General features: G+C 41.1%; 14 non-coding genes across 14 annotated transcripts; all 14 read right to left on the minus strand.

Annotated features, from left to right (window-relative positions):
• Positions 1-619: 619 nt before the first annotated feature.
• On the minus strand, positions 620-692 carry TRNAK-UUU (transfer RNA lysine (anticodon UUU)). Its single transcript has one exon. It is a non-coding gene; the product is annotated as a tRNA-Lys (tRNA).
• A 768-nt stretch (positions 693-1,460) lies between these two features.
• Positions 1,461-1,533, minus strand: TRNAK-UUU (transfer RNA lysine (anticodon UUU)). Its single transcript has one exon. It is a non-coding gene; the product is annotated as a tRNA-Lys (tRNA).
• A 1,610-nt stretch (positions 1,534-3,143) lies between these two features.
• Positions 3,144-3,216, minus strand: TRNAK-UUU (transfer RNA lysine (anticodon UUU)). The gene has a single exon. It is a non-coding gene; the product is annotated as a tRNA-Lys (tRNA).
• Positions 3,217-8,193: 4,977 nt separating this feature from the next.
• Positions 8,194-8,266, minus strand: TRNAK-UUU (transfer RNA lysine (anticodon UUU)). The gene has a single exon. It is a non-coding gene; the product is annotated as a tRNA-Lys (tRNA).
• Positions 8,267-9,034: 768 nt separating this feature from the next.
• On the minus strand, positions 9,035-9,107 carry TRNAK-UUU (transfer RNA lysine (anticodon UUU)). Its single transcript has one exon. It is a non-coding gene; the product is annotated as a tRNA-Lys (tRNA).
• Positions 9,108-9,876: 769 nt separating this feature from the next.
• On the minus strand, positions 9,877-9,949 carry TRNAK-UUU (transfer RNA lysine (anticodon UUU)). Its single transcript has one exon. It is a non-coding gene; the product is annotated as a tRNA-Lys (tRNA).
• A 768-nt stretch (positions 9,950-10,717) lies between these two features.
• On the minus strand, positions 10,718-10,790 carry TRNAK-UUU (transfer RNA lysine (anticodon UUU)). The gene has a single exon. It is a non-coding gene; the product is annotated as a tRNA-Lys (tRNA).
• A 1,610-nt stretch (positions 10,791-12,400) lies between these two features.
• Positions 12,401-12,473, minus strand: TRNAK-UUU (transfer RNA lysine (anticodon UUU)). The gene has a single exon. It is a non-coding gene; the product is annotated as a tRNA-Lys (tRNA).
• A 771-nt stretch (positions 12,474-13,244) lies between these two features.
• TRNAK-UUU (transfer RNA lysine (anticodon UUU)) lies at positions 13,245-13,317 on the minus strand. The gene has a single exon. It is a non-coding gene; the product is annotated as a tRNA-Lys (tRNA).
• Positions 13,318-14,085: 768 nt separating this feature from the next.
• Positions 14,086-14,158, minus strand: TRNAK-UUU (transfer RNA lysine (anticodon UUU)). Its single transcript has one exon. It is a non-coding gene; the product is annotated as a tRNA-Lys (tRNA).
• A 768-nt stretch (positions 14,159-14,926) lies between these two features.
• Positions 14,927-14,999, minus strand: TRNAN-AUU (transfer RNA asparagine (anticodon AUU)). The gene has a single exon. It is a non-coding gene; the product is annotated as a tRNA-Asn (tRNA).
• Positions 15,000-19,134: 4,135 nt separating this feature from the next.
• TRNAK-UUU (transfer RNA lysine (anticodon UUU)) lies at positions 19,135-19,207 on the minus strand. Its single transcript has one exon. It is a non-coding gene; the product is annotated as a tRNA-Lys (tRNA).
• A 768-nt stretch (positions 19,208-19,975) lies between these two features.
• Positions 19,976-20,048, minus strand: TRNAK-UUU (transfer RNA lysine (anticodon UUU)). The gene has a single exon. It is a non-coding gene; the product is annotated as a tRNA-Lys (tRNA).
• A 769-nt stretch (positions 20,049-20,817) lies between these two features.
• On the minus strand, positions 20,818-20,890 carry TRNAK-UUU (transfer RNA lysine (anticodon UUU)). Its single transcript has one exon. It is a non-coding gene; the product is annotated as a tRNA-Lys (tRNA).
• Between the last annotated feature and the right edge of the window lie 550 nt (positions 20,891-21,440).

Consider the following 21,440-nt stretch of genomic DNA (forward strand, 5'->3'; position numbering starts at 1 on the left):
AGATATAGAGATTTGCAGCATGTAGGACTTTAATGGTCATCCAGCCCACGCATTTGAATGTTTTGCCGCATTCATGAGTGCAAACTTGCTCACCAGTAAAGACGTACATGTGCTCCTCAATGCACACACTGGGCAATGCAGTCCACTCTAAATCGTCGATTACTGACATGCTCGTTTTGTGCAATGGAGTTTCAGTCAATTGGAAAACATTTTGAAAAGTTATATTGCAACAGAAGCCCAGCCTTAAAAAAGTGGATTTCACTTCTACATGATTACATGAGGAAGGAAAGGAGACCAGATGCAAAAAAGGTGCTGCGGCTTAGTTGGTTAAAGCGCCTGTCTAGTAAACAGGAGATCCTGAGTTCGAATCTCAGCAGCGCCTGTCTGCTTTTTTTTCGACCAATCTGTCTCCCCAATATTAAAACTTTGTACAAAGATTGCTATTTCATGCTATTTAGAAGCACAGTCAGGCTTGAAATGTTGGCAAAGCATCCAAGAACTCTGGACTCCACTACCTTAGAGTCATATTGCCCAAGGTTGCGATGCCATCAGAAATAGCACATATTAGAATGAGCAATTCATATTTCCTGCTTAATTTTTTGTAAAAGAAGCAAAGGTACGCCTGAACAGGGACTTGAACCCTGGACCCTCAGATTAAAAGTCTGATGCTCTACCGACTGAGCTATCCAGGCACAGGGATTACTGCCCATTTGAAACTTGATTTTCACTCTACAGCACCTCCATACATGGCTACCTCACTGGTCAATAAAGGAAATGAATTACTAGTGCATTACACACATTTTGACACTGGAGACATAACTTTTTTCAGTCATTCCGTATCCAGATATAGAGATTTGCAGCATCTAGGACTTTAATGTTCACCCACTTACGGATTTGAATGTTTTGCCACATTCATGAGTGCAAACTTGCTCCCCAGTAAAGACGAACATGTGCTCCTCAATGCACACACTGGGCAATGCAGTCCACTCTAAATCGACGATTAATGACATGCTCGTTTTGTGCAATGGAGTTTCAGTCAATTGGAAAACATTTTGAAAAGTTATATTGCAACAGAAGCCCAGCCTTAAAAAAGTGTATTTCACTTCTAAATGATTACATGAGGAAGGAAAGGAGACCAGATGCAAAAAAGGTGCTGCGGCTTAGTTGGTTAAAGCGCCTGTCTAGTAAACAGGAGATCCTGAGTTCAAATCTCAGCAGCGCCTGTCTGCTTTTTTTTCGACCAATCTGTCTCCCCAATATTAAAACTTTGTACAAAGATTGCTATTTCATGCTATTTAGAAGCACAGTCAGGCTTGAAATGTTGGCAAAGCATCCAAGAACTCTGGACTCCACTACCTTAGAGTCATATTGCCCAAGGTTGCGATGCCATCAGAAATAGCACATATTAGAATGAGCAATTCATATTTCCTGCTTAATTTTTTGTAAAAGAAGCAAAGATACGCCTGAACAGGGACTTGAACCCTGGACCCTCAGATTAAAAGTCTGATGCTCTACCGACTGAGCTATCCAGGCACAGGGATCACTGCCCATTTGAAACTTGATTTTCACTCTACAGCACCTCCATACATGGCTACCTCACTGGTCAATAAAGGAAATGAATTACTAGTGCATTACACACATTTTGACACTGGAGACATAACTTTTTTCAGTCATTCCGTATCCAGATATAGAGATTTGCAGCATGTAGGACTTTAATGGTCACCCACTTACGGATTTGAATGTTTTGCCACATTCATGAGTGCAAACTTGCTCCCCAGTAAAGACGAACATGTGCTCCTCAATGCACACACTGGGCAATGCAGTCCACTCTAAATCGACGATTAATGACATGCTCGTTTTGTGCAATGGAGTTTCAGTCAATTGGAAAACATTTTGAAAAGTTATATTGCTACAGAAGCCTAGCCTTAAAAAAAGTGGATTTCACTTCTAAATGATTACATGAGGAAGGAAAGGAGACCAGATGCAAAAAAGGTGCTGTGGCTTAGTTGGTTAAAGCGCCTGTCTAGTAAACAGGAGATCCTGAGTTTGAATGTCAGCAGCGCCTGTCTGCTTTTTTTTCGACCAATATGTCTCCCCAATGTTAAAACTTTGTACAAAGATTGCTATTTCATGCTATTTAGAAGCACAGTCAGGCTTGAAATGTTGGCAAAGCCTCCAAGAACTCTGGACTCCACTACCTTAGAGTCATATTGCCCAAGGTTGCGATGCCATCAGAAATAGCACATATTAGAATGAGCAATTCATATTTCCTGCTTAATTTTTTGTAAAAGAAGCAAAGGTACGCCTGAACCGTGACTTGAACCCTGGACCCTCAGATTAAAAGTCTGATGCTCTACCGACTGAGCTATCCAGGCACAGGGATCACTGCCCATTTGAAACTTGATTTTCACTCTACAGCACCTCCATACATGGCTACCTCACTGGTCAATAAAGGAAATTAATTACTAGTGCATTACACACATTTTGACACTGGAGACATAACTTTTTTCAGTCATTCCGTATCCAGATATAGAGATTTGCAGCATCTAGGACTTTAATGTTCACCCACTTACGGATTTGAATGTTTTGCCACATTCATGAGTGCAAACTTGCTCCCCAGTAAAGACGAACATGTGCTCCTCAATGCACACACTGGGCAATGCAGTCCACTCTAAATCGACGATTAATGACATGCTCGTTTTGTGCAATGGAGTTTCAGTCAATTGGAAAACATTTTGAAAAGTTATATTGCAACAGAAGCCCAGCGTTAAAAAAGTGGATTTCACTTCTAAATGATTACATGAGGAAGGAAAGGAGACCAGATGCAAAAAAGGTGCTGTGGCTTAGTTGGTTAAAGCGCCTGTCTAGTAAACAGGAGATCCTGAGTTCGAATCTCACCAGCGCCTGTCTGCTTTTTTTTCGACCAATCTGTCTCCCCAATATTAAAACTTTGTACAAAGATTGCTATTTCATGCTATTTAGAAGCACAGTCAGGCTTGAAATGTTGGCAAAGCATCCAAGAACTCTGGACTCCACTACCTTAGAGTCATATTGCCCAAGGTTGCGATGCCATCAGAAATAGCACATATTAGAATGAGCAATTCATATTTCCTGCTTAATTTTTTGTAAAAGAAGCAAAGGTACGCCTGAACAGGGACTTGAACCCTGGACCCTCAGATTAAAAGTCTGATGCTCTACCGACTGAGCTATCCAGGCACAGGGATCACTGCCCATTTGAAACTTGATTTTCACTCTACAGCACCTCCATACATGGCTACCTCACTGGTCAATAAAGGAAATGAATTACTAGTGCATTACACACATTTTGACACTGGAGACATAACTTTTTTCAGTCATTCCGTATCCAGATATAGAGATTTGCAGCATGTAGGACTTTAATGGTCACCCACTTACGGATTTGAATGTTTTGCCACATTCATGAGTGCAAACTTGCTCCCCAGTAAAGACGAACATGTGCTCCTCAATGCACACACTGGGCAATGCAGTCCACTCTAAATCGACGATTAATGACATGCTCGTTTTGTGCAATGGAGTTTCAGTCAATTGGAAAACATTTTGAAAAGTTATATTGCTACAGAAGCCTAGCCTTAAAAAAAGTGGATTTCACTTCTAAATGATTACATGAGGAAGGAAAGGAGACCAGATGCAAAAAAGGTGCTGTGGCTTAGTTGGTTAAAGCGCCTGTCTAGTAAACAGGAGATCCTGAGTTTGAATGTCAGCAGCGCCTGTCTGCTTTTTTTTCGACCAATCTGTCTCCCCAATGTTAAAACTTTGTACAAAGATTGCTATTTCATGCTATTTAGAAGCACAGTCAGGCTTGAAATGTTGGCAAAGCATCCAAGAACTCTGGACTCCACTACCTTAGAGTCATATTGCCCAAGGTTGCGATGCCATCAGAAATAGCACATATTAGAATGAGCAATTCATATTTCCTGCTTAATTTTTTGTAAAAGAAGCAAAGGTACACCTGAACAGGGACTTGAACCCTGGACCCTCAGATTAAAAGTCTGATGCTCTACCGACTGAGCTATCCAGGCACAGGGATTACTGCCCATTTGAAACTTGATTTTCACTCTACAGCACCTCCATACATGGCTACCTCACTGGGCAATAAAGGAAATGAATTACTAGTGCATTACACACATTTTGACACTGGAGACATAACTTTTTTCAGTCATTCCGTATCCAGATATAGAGATTTGCAGCATCTAGGACTTTAATGTTCACCCACTTACGGATTTGAATGTTTTGCCACATTCATGAGTGCAAACTTGCTCCCCAGTAAAGACGAACATGTGCTCCTCAATGCACACACTGGGCAATGCAGTCCACTCTAAATCGACGATTAATGACATGCTCGTTTTGTGCAATGGAGTTTCAGTCAATTGGAAAACATTTTGAAAAGTTATATTGCTACAGAAGCCTAGCCTTAAAAAAAGTGGATTTCACTTCTAAATGATTACCTGAGGAAGGAAAGGAGACCAGATGCAAAAAAGGTGCTGTGGCTTAGTTGGTTAAAGCGCCTGTCTAGTAAACAGGAGATCCTGAGTTTGAATGTCAGCAGCGCCTGTCTGCTTTTTTTTCGACCAATATGTCTCCCCAATGTTAAAACTTTGTACAAAGATTGCTATTTCATGCTATTTAGAAGCACAGTCAGGCTTGAAATGTTGGCAAAGCCTCCAAGAACTCTGGACTCCACTACCTTAGAGTCATATTGCCCAAGGTTGCGATGCCATCAGAAATAGCACATATTAGAATGAGCAATTCATATTTCCTGCTTAATTTTTTGTAAAAGAAGCAAAGGTACGCCTGAACCGTGACTTGAACCCTGGACCCTCAGATTAAAAGTCTGATGCTCTACCGACTGAGCTATCCAGGCACAGGGATCACTGCCCATTTGAAACTTGATTTTCACTCTACAGCACCTCCATACATGGCTACCTCACTGGTCAATAAAGGAAATTAATTACTAGTGCATTACACACATTTTGACACTGGAGACATAACTTTTTTCAGTCATTCCGTATCCAGATATAGAGATTTGCAGCATCTAGGACTTTAATGTTCACCCACTTACGGATTTGAATGTTTTGCCACATTCATGAGTGCAAACTTGCTCCCCAGTAAAGACGAACATGTGCTCCTCAATGCACACACTGGGCAATGCAGTCCACTCTAAATCGACGATTAATGACATGCTCGTTTTGTGCAATGGAGTTTCAGTCAATTGGAAAACATTTTGAAAAGTTATATTGCAACAGAAGCCCAGCGTTAAAAAAGTGGATTTCACTTCTAAATGATTACATGAGGAAGGAAAGGAGACCAGATGCAAAAAAGGTGCTGTGGCTTAGTTGGTTAAAGCGCCTGTCTAGTAAACAGGAGATCCTGAGTTCGAATCTCACCAGCGCCTGTCTGCTTTTTTTTCGACCAATCTGTCTCCCCAATATTAAAACTTTGTACAAAGATTGCTATTTCATGCTATTTAGAAGCACAGTCAGGCTTGAAATGTTGGCAAAGCATCCAAGAACTCTGGACTCCACTACCTTAGAGTCATATTGCCCAAGGTTGCGATGCCATCAGAAATAGCACATATTAGAATGAGCAATTCATATTTCCTGCTTAATTTTTTGTAAAAGAAGCAAAGGTACGCCTGAACAGGGACTTGAACCCTGGACCCTCAAATTAAAAGTCTGATGCTCTACCGACTGAGCTATCCAGGCACAGGGATCACTGCCCATTTGAAACTTGATTTTCACTCTACAGCACCTCCATACATGGCTACCTCACTGGTCAATAAAGGAAATGAATTACTAGTGCATTACACACATTTTGACACTGGAGACATAACTTTTTTCAGTCATTCCGTATCCAGATATAGAGATTTGCAGCATGTAGGACTTTAATGGTCACCCACTTACGGATTTGAATGTTTTGCCACATTCATGAGTGCAAACTTGCTCCCCAGTAAAGACGAACATGTGCTCCTCAATGCACACACTGGGCAATGCAGTCCACTCTAAATCGACGATTAATGACATGCTCGTTTTGTGCAATGGAGTTTCAGTCAATTGGAAAACATTTTGAAAAGTTATATTGCTACAGAAGCCTAGCCTTAAAAAAAGTGGATTTCACTTCTAAATGATTACATGAGGAAGGAAAGGAGACCAGATGCAAAAAAGGTGCTGTGGCTTAGTTGGTTAAAGCGCCTGTCTAGTAAACAGGAGATCCTGAGTTTGAATGTCAGCAGCGCCTGTCTGCTTTTTTTTCGACCAATCTGTCTCCCCAATGTTAAAACTTTGTACAAAGATTGCTATTTCATGCTATTTAGAAGCACAGTCAGGCTTGAAATGTTGGCAAAGCCTCCAAGAACTCTGGACTCCACTACCTTAGAGTCATATTGCCCAAGGTTGCGATGCCATCAGAAATAGCACATATTAGAATGAGCAATTCATATTTCCTGCTTAATTTTTTGTAAAAGAAGCAAAGGTACGCCTGAACCGTGACTTGAACCCTGGACCCTCAGATTAAAAGTCTGATGCTCTACCGACTGAGCTATCCAGGCACAGGGATCACTGCCCATTTGAAACTTGATTTTCACTCTACAGCACCTCCATACATGGCTACCTCACTGGTCAATAAAGGAAATTAATTACTAGTGCATTACACACATTTTGACACTGGAGACATAACTTTTTTCAGTCATTCCGTATCCAGATATAGAGATTTGCAGCATATAGGACTTTAATGTTCACCCACTTACGGATTTGAATGTTTTGCCACATTCATGAGTGCAAACTTGCTCCCCAGTAAAGACGAACATGTGCTCCTCAATGCACACACTGGGCAATGCAGTCCACTCTAAATCGACGATTAATGACATGCTCGTTTTGTGCAATGGAGTTTCAGTCAATTGGAAAACATTTTGAAAAGTTATATTGCAACAGAAGCCCAGCGTTAAAAAAGTGGATTTCACTTCTAAATGATTACATGAGGAAGGAAAGGAGACCAGATGCAAAAAAGGTGCTGTGGCTTAGTTGGTTAAAGCGCCTGTCTAGTAAACAGGAGATCCTGAGTTCGAATCTCACCAGCGCCTGTCTGCTTTTTTTTCGACCAATCTGTCTCCCCAATATTAAAACTTTGTACAAAGATTGCTATTTCATGCTATTTAGAAGCACAGTCAGGCTTGAAATGTTGGCAAAGCATCCAAGAACTCTGGACTCCACTACCTTAGAGTCATATTGCCCAAGGTTGCGATGCCATCAGAAATAGCACATATTAGAATGAGCAATTCATATTTCCTGCTTAATTTTTTGTAAAAGAAGCAAAGGTACGCCTGAACAGGGACTTGAACCCTGGACCCTCAGATGAAAAGTCTGATGCTCTACCGACTGAGCTATCCAGGCACAGGGATCACTGCCCATTTGAAACTTGATTTTCACTCTACAGCACCTCCATACATGGCTACCTCACTGGGCAATAAAGGAAATGAATTACTAGTGCATTACACACATTTTGACACTGGAGACATAACTTTTTTCAGTCATTCCGTATCCAGATATAGAGATTTGCAGCATCTAGGACTTTAATGTTCACCCACTTACGGATTTGAATGTTTTGCCACATTCATGAGTGCAAACTTGCTCCCCAGTAAAGACGAACATGTGCTCCTCAATGCACACACTGGGCAATGCAGTCCACTCTAAATCGACGATTAATGACATGCTCGTTTTGTGCAATGGAGTTTCAGTCAATTGGAAAACATTTTGAAAAGTTATATTGCTACAGAAGCCTAGCCTTAAAAAAAGTGGATTTCACTTCTAAATGATTACATGAGGAAGGAAAGGAGACCAGATGCAAAAAAGGTGCTGTGGCTTAGTTGGTTAAAGCGCCTGTCTAGTAAACAGGAGATCCTGAGTTTGAATCTCAGCAGCGCCTGTCTGCTTTTTTTTCGACCAATCTGTCTCCCCAATGTTAAAACTTTGTACAAAGATTGCTATTTCATGCTATTTAGAAGCACAGTCAGGCTTGAAATGTTGGCAAAGCCTCCAAGAACTCTGGACTCCACTACCTTAGAGTCATATTGCCCAAGGTTGCGATGCCATCAGAAATAGCACATATTAGAATGAGCAATTCATATTTCCTGCTTAATTTTTTGTAAAAGAAGCAAAGGTACGCCTGAACAGGGACTTGAACCCTGGACCCTCAGATTAAAAGTCTGATGCTCTACCGACTGAGCTATCCAGGCACAGGGATCACTGCCCATTTGAAACTTGATTTTCACTCTACAGCACCTCCATACATGGCTACCTCACTGGTCAATAAAGGAAATGAATTACTAGTGCATTACACACATTTTGACACTGGAGACATAACTTTTTTCAGTCATTCCGTATCCAGATATAGAGATTTGCAGCATGTAGGACTTTAATGGTCACCCACTTACGGATTTGAATGTTTTGCCACATTCATGAGTGCAAACTTGCTCCCCAGTAAAGACGAACATGTGCTCCTCAATGCACACACTGGGCAATGCAGTCCACTCTAAATCGACGATTAATGACATGCTCGTTTTGTGCAATGGAGTTTCAGTCAATTGGAAAACATTTTGAAAAGTTATATTGCAACAGAAGCCCAGCCTTAAAAAAGTGGATTTCACTTCTAAATGATTACATGAGGAAGGAAAGGAGACCAGATGCAAAAAAGGTGCTGCGGCTTAGTTGGTTAAAGCGCCTGTCTAGTAAACAGGAGATCCTGAGTTCGAATCTCAGCAGCGCCTGTCTGCTTTTTTTTCGACCAATCTGTCTCCCCAATATTAAAACTTTGTACAAAGATTGCTATTTCATGCTATTTAGAAGCACAGTCAGGCTTGAAATGTTGGCAAAGCATCCAAGAACTCTGGACTCCACTACCTTAGAGTCATATTGCCCAAGGTTGCGATGCCATCAGAAATAGCACATATTAGAATGAGCAATTCATATTTCCTGCTTAATTTTTTGTAAAAGAAGCAAAGGTACGCCTGAACAGGGACTTGAACCCTGGACCCTCAGATTAAAAGTCTGATGCTCTACCGACTGAGCTATCCAGGCACAGGGATTACTGCCCATTTGAAACTTGATTTTCACTCTACAGCACCTCCATACATGGCTACCTCACTGGGCAATAAAGGAAATGAATTACTAGTGCATTACACACATTTTGACACTGGAGACATAACTTTTTTCAGTCATTCCGTATCCAGATATAGAGATTTGCAGCATCTAGGACTTTAATGTTCACCCACTTACGGATTTGAATGTTTTGCCACATTCATGAGTGCAAACTTGCTCCCCAGTAAAGACGAACATGTGCTCCTCAATGCACACACTGGGCAATGCAGTCCACTCTAAATCGACGATTAATGACATGCTCGTTTTGTGCAATGGAGTTTCAGTCAATTGGAAAACATTTTGAAAAGTTATATTGCTACAGAAGCCTAGCCTTAAAAAAAGTGGATTTCACTTCTAAATGATTACATGAGGAAGGAAAGGAGACCAGATGCAAAAAAGGTGCTGTGGCTTAGTTGGTTAAAGCGCCTGTCTAGTAAACAGGAGATCCTGAGTTTGAATGTCAGCAGCGCCTGTCTGCTTTTTTTTCGACCAATATGTCTCCCCAATGTTAAAACTTTGTACAAAGATTGCTATTTCATGCTATTTAGAAGCACAGTCAGGCTTGAAATGTTGGCAAAGCCTCCAAGAACTCTGGACTCCACTACCTTGGAGTCATATTGCCCAAGGTTGCGATGCCATCAGAAATAGCACATATTAGAATGAGCAATTCATATTTCCTGCTTAATTTTTTGTAAAAGAAGCAAAGGTACGCCTGAACAGGGACTTGAACCCTGGACCCTCAGATTAAAAGTCTGATGCTCTACCGACTGAGCTATCCAGGCACAGGGATCACTGCCCATTTGAAACTTGATTTTCACTCTACAGCACCTCCATACATGGCTACCTCACTGGTCAATAAAGGAAATGAATTACTAGTGCATTACACACATTTTGACACTGGAGACATAACTTTTTTCAGTCATTCCGTATCCAGATATAGAGATTTGCAGCATGTAGGACTTTAATGGTCACCCACTTACGGATTTGAATGTTTTGCCACATTCATGAGTGCAAACTTGCTCCCCAGTAAAGACGAACATGTGCTCCTCAATGCACACACTGGGCAATGCAGTCCACTCTAAATCGACGATTAATGACATGCTCGTTTTGTGCAATGGAGTTTCAGTCAATTGGAAAACATTTTGAAAAGTTATATTGCAACAGAAGCCCAGCCTTAAAAAAGTGGATTTCACTTCTAAATGATTACATGAGGAAGGAAAGGAGACCAGATGCAAAAAAGGTGCTGCGGCTTAGTTGGTTAAAGCGCCTGTCTAGTAAACAGGAGATCCTGAGTTCGAATCTCAGCAGCGCCTGTCTGCTTTTTTTTCGACCAATCTGTCTCCCCAATATTAAAACTTTGTACAAAGATTGCTATTTCATGCTATTTAGAAGCACATTCAGGCTTGAAATGTTGGCAAAGCATCCAAGAACTCTGGACTCCACTACCTTAGAGTCATATTGCCCAAGGTTGCGATGCCATCAGAAATAGCACATATTAGAATGAGCAATTCATATTTCCTGCTTAATTTTTTGTAAAAGAAGCAAAGGTACGCCTGAACAGGGACTTGAACCCTGGACCCTCAGATTAAAAGTCTGATGCTCTACCGACTGAGCTATCCAGGCACAGGGATTACTGCCCATTTGAAACTTGATTTTCACTCTACAGCACCTCCATACATGGCTACCTCACTGGGCAATAAAGGAAATGAATTACTAGTGCATTACACACATTTTGACACTGGAGACATAACTTTTTTCAGTCATTCCGTATCCAGATATAGAGATTTGCAGCATCTAGGACTTTAATGTTCACCCACTTACGGATTTGAATGTTTTGCCACATTCATGAGTGCAAACTTGCTCCCCAGTAAAGACGAACATGTGCTCCTCAATGCACACACTGGGCAATGCAGTCCACTCTAAATCGACGATTAATGACATGCTCGTTTTGTGCAATGGAGTTTCAGTCAATTGGAAAACATTTTGAAAAGTTATATTGCTACAGAAGCCTAGCCTTAAAAAAAGTGGATTTCACTTCTAAATGATTACATGAGGAAGGAAAGGAGACCAGATGCAAAAAAGGTGCTGTGGCTTAGTTGGTTAAAGCGCCTGTCTAGTAAACAGGAGATCCTGAGTTTGAATGTCAGCAGCGCCTGTCTGCTTTTTTTTCGACCAATATGTCTCCCCAATGTTAAAACTTTGTACAAAGATTGCTATTTCATGCTATTTAGAAGCACAGTCAGGCTTGAAATGTTGGCAAAGCCTCCAAGAACTCTGGACTCCACTACCTTAGAGTCATATTGCCCAAGGTTGCGATGCCATCAGAAATAGCACATATTAGAATGAGCAATTCATATTTCCTGCTTAATTTTTTGTAAAAGAAGCAAAGGTACGCCTGAACTGTGACTTGAACCCTGGACCCTCAGATTAAAAGTCTGATGCTCTACCGACTGAGCTATCCAGGCACAGGGATCACTGCCCATTTGAAACTTGATTTTCACTCTACAGCACCTCCATACATGGCTACCTCACTGGTCAATAAAGGAAATTAATTACTAGTGCATTACACACATTTTGACACTGGAGACATAACTTTTTTCAGTCATTCCGTATCCAGATATAGAGATTTGCAGCATCTAGGACTTTAATGTTCACCCACTTACGGATTTGAATGTTTTGCCACATTCATGAGTGCAAACTTGCTCCCCAGTAAAGACGAACATGTGCTCCTCAATGCACACACTGGGCAATGCAGTCCACTCTAAATCGACGATTAATGACATGCTCGTTTTGTGCAATGGAGTTTCAGTCAATTGGAAAACATTTTGAAAAGTTATATTGCAACAGAAGCCCAGCGTTAAAAAAGTGGATTTCACTTCTAAATGATTACATAAGGAAGGAAAGGAGACCAGATGCAAAAAAGGTGCTGTGGCTTAGTTGGTTAAAGCGCCTGTCTAGTAAACAGGAGATCCTGAGTTCGAATCTCACCAGCGCCTGTCTGCTTTTTTTTCGACCAATCTGTCTCCCCAATATTAACACTTTGTACAAAGTTTGCTATTTCATGCTATTTAGAAGCACAGTCAGGCTTGAAATGTTGGCAAAGCATCCAAGAACTCTGGACTCCACTACCTTAGAGTCATATTGCCCAAGGTTGCGATGCCATCAGAAATAGCACATATTAGAATGAGCAATTCATATTTCCTGCTTAATTTTTTGTAAAAGAAGCAAAGGTACGCCTGAACAGGGACTTGAACCCTGGACCCTCAGATTAAAAGTCTGATGCTCTACCGACTGAGCTATCCAGGCACAGGGATCACTGCCCATTTGAAACTTGATTTTCACTCTACAGCACCTCCATACATGGCTACCTCACTGGTCAATAAAGGAAATGAATTACTAGTGCATTACACACATTTTGACACTGGAGACATAACTTTTTTCAGTCATTCCGTATCCAGATATAGAGATTTGCAGCATGTAGGACTTTAATGGTCACCCACTTACGGATTTGAATGTTTTGCCACATTCATGAGTGCAAACTTGCTCCCCAGTAAAGACGAACATGTGCTCCTCAATGCACACACTGGGCAATGCAGTCCACTCTAAATCGACGATTAATGACATGCTCGTTTTGTGCAATGGAGTTTCAGTCAATTGGAAAACATTTTGAAAAGTTATATTGCAACAGAAGCCCAGCCTTAAAAAAAAGTGGATTTCACTTCTAAATGATTACATGAGGAAGGAAAGGAGACCAGATGCAAAAAAGGTGCTGTGGCTTAGTTGGTTAAAGCGCCTGTCTAGTAAAAAGGAGATCCTGAGTTTGAATCTCAGCAGCGCCTCTCTGCTTTTTTTTTCGACCAATCTGTCTCCCCAATATTAAAACTTTGTACAAAGATTGCTATTTCATGCTATTTAGAAGCACAGTCAGGCTTGAAATGTTGGCAAAGCACCCAAGAACTTTGGTCTCCACTACCTTAGAGTCATATTGCCCAAGGTTGCGATGCCATCAGAAATAGCAAATATTAGAATGAGCAATTCATATTTCCTGCTTAATTTATTGTAAAAGAAGCAAAGGTACGCCTGAACAGGGACTTGAACCCTGGACCCTCAGATTAAAAGTCTGATGCTCTACCGACTGAGCTATCCAGGCACAGGGATCACTGCCATTTGAAACTTGATTTTCACTCTACAGCACCTCCATACATGGCTACCTCACTGGTCAATAAAGGAAATGAATTACTAGTGCATTACACACATTTTGACACTGGAGACATAACTTTTTTCAGTCATTCCGTATCCAGATATAGAGATTTGCAGCATGTAGGACTTTAATGGTCATCCAGCCCACGCATTTGAATGTTTTGCCGCATTCATGAGTGCAAACTTGCTCACCAGTAAAGACGTACATGTGCTCCTCAATGCACACACTGGGCAATGCAGTCCACTCTAAATCGTCGATTACTGACATGCTCGTTTTGTGCAATGGAGTTTCAGTCAATTGGAAAACATTTTGAAAAGTTATATTGCAACAGAAGCCCAGCCTTAAAAAAGTGGATTTCACTTCTACATGATTACATGAGGAAGGAAAGGAGACAAGATGCAAAAAAGGTGCTGCGGCTTAGTTGGTTAAAGCGCCTGTCTAGTAAACAGGAGATCCTGAGTTCGAATCTCAGCAGCGCCTGTCTGCTTTTTTTTCGACCAATCTGTCTCCCCAATATTAAAACTTTGTACAAAGATTGCTATTTCATGCTATTTAGAAGCACAGTCAGGCTTGAAATGTTGGCAAAGCATCCAAGAACTCTGGACTCCACTACCTTAGAGTCATATTGCCCAAGGTTGCGATGCCATCAGAAATAGCACATATTAGAATGAGCAATTCATATTTCCTGCTTAATTTTTTGTAAAAGAAGCAAAGGTACGCCTGAACAGGGACTTGAACCCTGGACCCTCAGATTAAAAGTCTGATGCTCTACCGACTGAGCTATCCAGGCACAGGGATTACTGCCCATTTGAAACTTGATTTTCACTCTACAGCACCTCCATACATGGCTACCTCACTGGTCAATAAAGGAAATGAATTACTAGTGCATTACACACATTTTGACACTGGAGACATAACTTTTTTCAGTCATTCCGTATCCAGATATAGAGATTTGCAGCATCTAGGACTTTAATGTTCACCCACTTACGGATTTGAATGTTTTGCCACATTCATGAGTGCAAACTTGCTCCCCAGTAAAGACGAACATGTGCTCCTCAATGCACACACTGGGCAATGCAGTCCACTCTAAATCGACGATTAATGACATGCTCGTTTTGTGCAATGGAGTTTCAGTCAATTGGAAAACATTTTGAAAAGTTATATTGCAACAGAAGCCCAGCCTTAAAAAAGTGTATTTCACTTCTAAATGATTACATGAGGAAGGAAAGGAGACCAGATGCAAAAAAGGTGCTGCGGCTTAGTTGGTTAAAGCGCCTGTCTAGTAAACAGGAGATCCTGAGTTCAAATCTCAGCAGCGCCTGTCTGCTTTTTTTTCGACCAATCTGTCTCCCCAATATTAAAACTTTGTACAAAGATTGCTATTTCATGCTATTTAGAAGCACAGTCAGGCTTGAAATGTTGGCAAAGCATCCAAGAACTCTGGACTCCACTACCTTAGAGTCATATTGCCCAAGGTTGCGATGCCATCAGAAATAGCACATATTAGAATGAGCAATTCATATTTCCTGCTTAATTTTTTGTAAAAGAAGCAAAGATACGGCTGAACAGGGACTTGAACCCTGGACCCTCAGATTAATAGTCTGATGCTCTACCGACTGAGCTATCCAGGCACAGGGATCACTGCCCATTTGAAACTTGATTTTCACTCTACAGCACCTCCATACATGGCTACCTCACTGGTCAATAAAGGAAATGAATTACTAGTGCATTACACACATTTTGACACTGGAGACATAACTTTTTTCAGTCATTCCGTATCCAGATATAGAGATTTGCAGCATGTAGGACTTTAATGGTCACCCACTTACGGATTTGAATGTTTTGCCACATTCATGAGTGCAAACTTGCTCCCCAGTAAAGACGAACATGTGCTCCTCAATGCACACACTGGGCAATGCAGTCCACTCTAAATCGACGATTAATGACATGCTCGTTTTGTGCAATGGAGTTTCAGTCAATTGGAAAACATTTTGAAAAGTTATATTGCTACAGAAGCCTAGCCTTAAAAAAAGTGGATTTCACTTCTAAATGATTACATGAGGAAGGAAAGGAGACCAGATGCAAAAAAGGTGCTGTGGCTTAGTTGGTTAAAGCGCCTGTCTAGTAAACAGGAGATCCTGAGTTTGAATGTCAGCAGCGCCTGTCTGCTTTTTTTTCGACCAATATGTCTCCCCAATGTTAAAACTTTGTACAAAGATTGCTATTTCATGCTATTTAGAAGCACAGTCAGGCTTGAAATGTTGGCAAAGCCTCCAAGAACTCTGGACTCCACTACCTTAGAGTCATATTGCCCAAGGTTGCGATGCCATCAGAAATAGCACATATTAGAATGAGCAATTCATATTTCCTGCTTAATTTTTTGTAAAAGAAGCAAAGGTACGCCTGAACCGTGACTTGAACCCTGGACCCTCAGATTAAAAGTCTGATGCTCTACCGACTGAGCTATCCAGGCACAGGGATCACTGCCCATTTGAAACTTGATTTTCACTCTACAGCACCTCCATACATGGCTACCTCACTGGTCAATAAAGGAAATTAATTACTAGTGCATTACACACATTTTGACACTGGAGACATAACTTTTTTCAGTCATTCCGTATCCAGATATAGAGATTTGCAGCATCTAGGACTTTAATGTTCACCCACTTACGGATTTGAATGTTTTGCCACATTCATGAGTGCAAACTTGCTCCCCAGTAAAGACGAACATGTGCTCCTCAATGCACACACTGGGCAATGCAGTCCACTCTAAATCGACGATTAATGACATGCTCGTTTTGTGCAATGGAGTTTCAGTCAATTGGAAAACATTTTGAAAAGTTATATTGCAACAGAAGCCCAGCGTTAAAAAAGTGGATTTCACTTCTAAATGATTACATGAGGAAGGAAAGGAGACCAGATGCAAAAAAGGTGCTGTGGCTTAGTTGGTTAAAGCGCCTGTCTAGTAAACAGGAGATCCTGAGTTCGAATCTCACCAGCGCCTGTCTGCTTTTTTTTCGACCAATCTGTCTCCCCAATATTAAAACTTTGTACAAAGATTGCTATTTCATGCTATTTAGAAGCACAGTCAGGCTTGAAATGTTGGCAAAGCATCCAAGAACTCTGGACTCCACTACCTTAGAGTCATATTGCCCAAGGTTGCGATGCCATCAGAAATAGCACATATTAGAATGAGCAATTCATATTTCCTGCTTAATTTTTTGTAAAAGAAGCAAAGGTACGCCTGAACAGGGACTTGAACCCTGGACCCTCAAATTAAAAGTCTGATGCTCTACCGACTGAGCTATCCAGGCACAGGGATCACTGCCCATTTGAAACTTGATTTTCACTCTACAGCACCTCCATACATGGCTACCTCACTGGTCAATAAAGGAAATGAATTACTAGTGCATTACACACATTTTGACACTGGAGACATAACTTTTTTCAGTCATTCCGTATCCAGATATAGAGATTTGCAGCATGTAGGACTTTAATGGTCACCCACTTACGGATTTGAATGTTTTGCCACATTCATGAGTGCAAACTTGCTCCCCAGTAAAGACGAACATGTGCTCCTCAATGCACACACTGGGCAATGCAGTCCACTCTAAATCGACGATTAATGACATGCTCGTTTTGTGCAATGGAGTTTCAGTCAATTGGAAAACATTTTGAAAAGTTATATTGCTACAGAAGCCTAGCCTTAAAAAAAGTGGATTTCACTTCTAAATGATTACATGAGGAAGGAAAGGAGACCAGATGCAAAAAAGGTGCTGTGGCTTAGTTGGTTAAAGCGCCTGTCTAGTAAACAGGAGATCCTGAGTTTGAATGTCAGCAGCGCCTGTCTGCTTTTTTTTCGACCAATCTGTCTCCCCAATGTTAAAACTTTGTACAAAGATTGCTATTTCATGCTATTTAGAAGCACAGTCAGGCTTGAAATGTTGGCAAAGCCTCCAAGAACTCTGGACTCCACTACCTTAGAGTCATATTGCCCAAGGTTGCGATGCCATCAGAAATAGCACATATTAGAATGAGCAATTCATATTTCCTGCTTAATTTTTTGTAAAAGAAGCAAAGGTACGCCTGAACCGTGACTTGAACCCTGGACCCTCAGATTAAAAGTCTGATGCTCTACCGACTGAGCTATCCAGGCACAGGGATCACTGCCCATTTGAAACTTGATTTTCACTCTACAGCACCTCCATACATGGCTACCTCACTGGTCAATAAAGGAAATTAATTACTAGTGCATTACACACATTTTGACACTGGAGACATAACTTTTTTCAGTCATTCCGTATCCAGATATAGAGATTTGCAGCATATAGGACTTTAATGTTCACCCACTTACGGATTTGAATGTTTTGCCACATTCATGAGTGCAAACTTGCTCCCCAGTAAAGACGAACATGTGCTCCTCAATGCACACACTGGGCAATGCAGTCCACTCTAAATCGACGATTAATGACATGCTCGTTTTGTGCAATGGAGTTTCAGTCAATTGGAAAACATTTTGAAAAGTTATATTGCAACAGAAGCCCAGCGTTAAAAAAGTGGATTTCACTTCTAAATGATTACATGAGGAAGGAAAGGAGACCAGATGCAAAAAAGGTGCTGTGGCTTAGTTGGTTAAAGCGCCTGTCTAGTAAACAGGAGATCCTGAGTTCGAATCTCACCAGCGCCTGTCTGCTTTTTTTTCGACCAATCTGTCTCCCCAATATTAAAACTTTGTACAAAGATTGCTATTTCATGCTATTTAGAAGCACAGTCAGGCTTGAAATGTTGGCAAAGCATCCAAGAACTCTGGACTCCACTACCTTAGAGTCATATTGCCCAAGGTTGCGATGCCATCAGAAATAGCACATATTAGAATGAGCAATTCATATTTCCTGCTTAATTTTTTGTAAAAGAAGCAAAGGTACGCCTGAACAGGGACTTGAACCCTGGACCCTCAGATGAAAAGTCTGATGCTCTACCGACTGAGCTATCCAGGCACAGGGATCACTGCCCATTTGAAACTTGATTTTCACTCTACAGCACCTCCATACATGGCTACCTTACTGGGCAATAAAGGAAATGAATTACTAGTGCATTACACACATTTTGACACTGGAGACATAACTTTTTTCAGTCATTCCGTATCCAGATATAGAGATTTGCAGCATCTAGGACTTTTATGTTCACCCACTTACGGATTTGAATGTTTTGCCACATTCATGAGTGCAAACTTGCTCCCCAGTAAAGACGAACATGTGCTCCTCAATGCACACACTGGGCAATGCAGTCCACTCTAAATCGACGATTAATGACATGCTCGTTTTGTGCAATGGAGTTTCAGTCAATTGGAAAACATTTTGAAAAGTTATATTGCTACAGAAGCCTAGCCTTAAAAAAAGTGGATTTCACTTCTAAATGATTACATGAGGAAGGAAAGGAGACCAGATGCAAAAAAGGTGCTGTGGCTTAGTTGGTTAAAGCGCCTGTCTAGTAAACAGGAGATCCTGAGTTTGAATCTCAGCAGCGCCTGTCTGCTTTTTTTTCGACCAATCTGTCTCCCCAATGTTAAAACTTTGTACAAAGATTGCTATTTCATGCTATTTAGAAGCACAGTCAGGCTTGAAATGTTGGCAAAGCCTCCAAGAACTCTGGACTCCACTACCTTAGAGTCATATTGCCCAAGGTTGCGATGCCATCAGAAATAGCACATATTAGAATGAGCAATTCATATTTCCTGCTTAATTTTTTGTAAAAGAAGCAAAGGTACGCCTGAACAGGGACTTGAACCCTGGACCCTCAGATTAAAAGTCTGATGCTCTACCGACTGAGCTATCCAGGCACAGGGATCACTGCCCATTTGAAACTTGATTTTCACTCTACAGCACCTCCATACATGGCTACCTCACTGGTCAATAAAGGAAATGAATTACTAGTGCATTACACACATTTTGACACTGGAGACATAACTTTTTTCAGTCATTCCGTATCCAGATATAGAGATTTGCAGCATGTAGGACTTTAATGGTCACCCACTTACGGATTTGAATGTTTTGCCACATTCATGAGTGCAAACTTGCTCCCCAGTAAAGACGAACATGTGCTCCTCAATGCACACACTGGGCAATGCAGTCCACTCTAAATCGACGATTAATGACATGCTCGTTTTGTGCAATGGAGTTTCAGTCAATTGGAAAACATTTTGAAAAGTTATATTGCAACAGAAGCCCAGCCTTAAAAAAGTGGATTTCACTTCTAAATGATTACATGAGGAAGGAAAGGAGACCAGATGCAAAAAAGGTGCTGCGGCTTAGTTGGTTAAAGCGCCTGTCTAGTAAACAGGAGATCCTGAGTTCGAATCTCAGCAGCGCCTGTCTGCTTTTTTTTCGACCAATCTGTCTCCCCAATATTAAAACTTTGTACAAAGATTGCTATTTCATGCTATTTAGAAGCACAGTCAGGCTTGAAATGTTGGCAAAGCATCCAAGAACTCTGGACTCCACTACCTTAGAGTCATATTGCCCAAGGTTGCGATGCCATCAGAAATAGCACATATTAGAATGAGCAATTCATATTTCCTGCTTAATTTTTTGTAAAAGAAGCAAAGGTACGCCTGAACAGGGACTTGAACCCTGGACCCTCAGATTAAAAGTCTGATGCTCTACCGACTGAGCTATCCAGGCACAGGGATTACTGCCCATTTGAAACTTGATTTTCACTCTACAGCACCTCCATACATGGCTACCTCACTGGGCAATAAAGGAAATGAATTACTAGTGCATTACACACATTTTGACACTGGAGACATAACTTTTTTCAGTCATTCCGTATCCAGATATAGAGATTTGCAGCATCTAGGACTTTAATGTTCACCCACTTACGGATTTGAATGTTTTGCCACATTCATGAGTGCAAACTTGCTCCCCAGTAAAGACGAACATGTGCTCCTCAATGCACACACTGGGCAATGCAGTCCACTCTAAATCGACGATTAATGACATGCTCGTTTTGTGCAATGGAGTTTCAGTCAATTGGAAAACATTTTGAAAAGTTATATTGCTACAGAAGCCTAGCCTTAAAAAAAGTGGATTTCACTTCTAAATGATTACATGAGGAAGGAAAGGAGACCAGATGCAAAAAAGGTGCTGTGGCTTAGTTGGTTAAAGCGCCTGTCTAGTAAACAGGAGATCCTGAGTTTGAATGTCAGCAGCGCCTGTCTGCTTTTTTTTCGACCAATATGTCTCCCCAATGTTAAAACTTTGTACAAAGATTGCTATTTCATGCTATTTAGAAGCACAGTCAGGCTTGAAATGTTGGCAAAGCCTCCAAGAACTCTGGACTCCACTACCTTGGAGTCATATTGCCCAAGGTTGCGATGCCATCAGAAATAGCACATATTAGAATGAGCAATTCATATTTCCTGCTTAATTTTTTGTAAAAGAAGCAAAGGTACGCCTGAACAGGGACTTGAACCCTGGACCCTCAGATTAAAAGTCTGATGCTCTACCGACTGAGCTATCCAGGCACAGGGATCACTGCCCATTTGAAACTTGATTTTCACTCTACAGCACCTCCATACATGGCTACCTCACTGGTCAATAAAGGAAATGAATTACTAGTGCATTACACACATTTTGACACTGGAGACATAACTTTTTTCAGTCATTCCGTATCCAGATATAGAGATTTGCAGCATGTAGGACTTTAATGGTCACCCACTTACGGATTTGAATGTTTTGCCACATTCATGAGTGCAAACTTGCTCCCCAGTAAAGACGAACATGTGCTCCTCAATGCACACACTGGGCAATGCAGTCCACTCTAAATCGACGATTAATGACATGCTCGTTTTGTGCAATGGAGTTTCAGTCAATTGGAAAACATTTTGAAAAGTTATATTGCAACAGAAGCCCAGCCTTAAAAAAGTGGATTTCACTTCTAAATGATTACATGAGGAAGGAAAGGAGACCAGATGCAAAAAAGGTGCTGCGGCTTAGTTGGTTAAAGCGCCTGTCTAGTAAACAGGAGATCCTGAGTTCGAATCTCAGCAGCGCCTGTCTGCTTTTTTTTCGACC

Source organism: Ambystoma mexicanum, unplaced genomic scaffold (assembly GCF_040938575.1).
Source record: "Ambystoma mexicanum isolate Mex_15411 unplaced genomic scaffold, UKY_AmexF1_1 Mex_scaf1, whole genome shotgun sequence".
In the NCBI taxonomy this organism is placed as follows: domain Eukaryota; kingdom Metazoa; phylum Chordata; class Amphibia; order Caudata; family Ambystomatidae; genus Ambystoma; species Ambystoma mexicanum.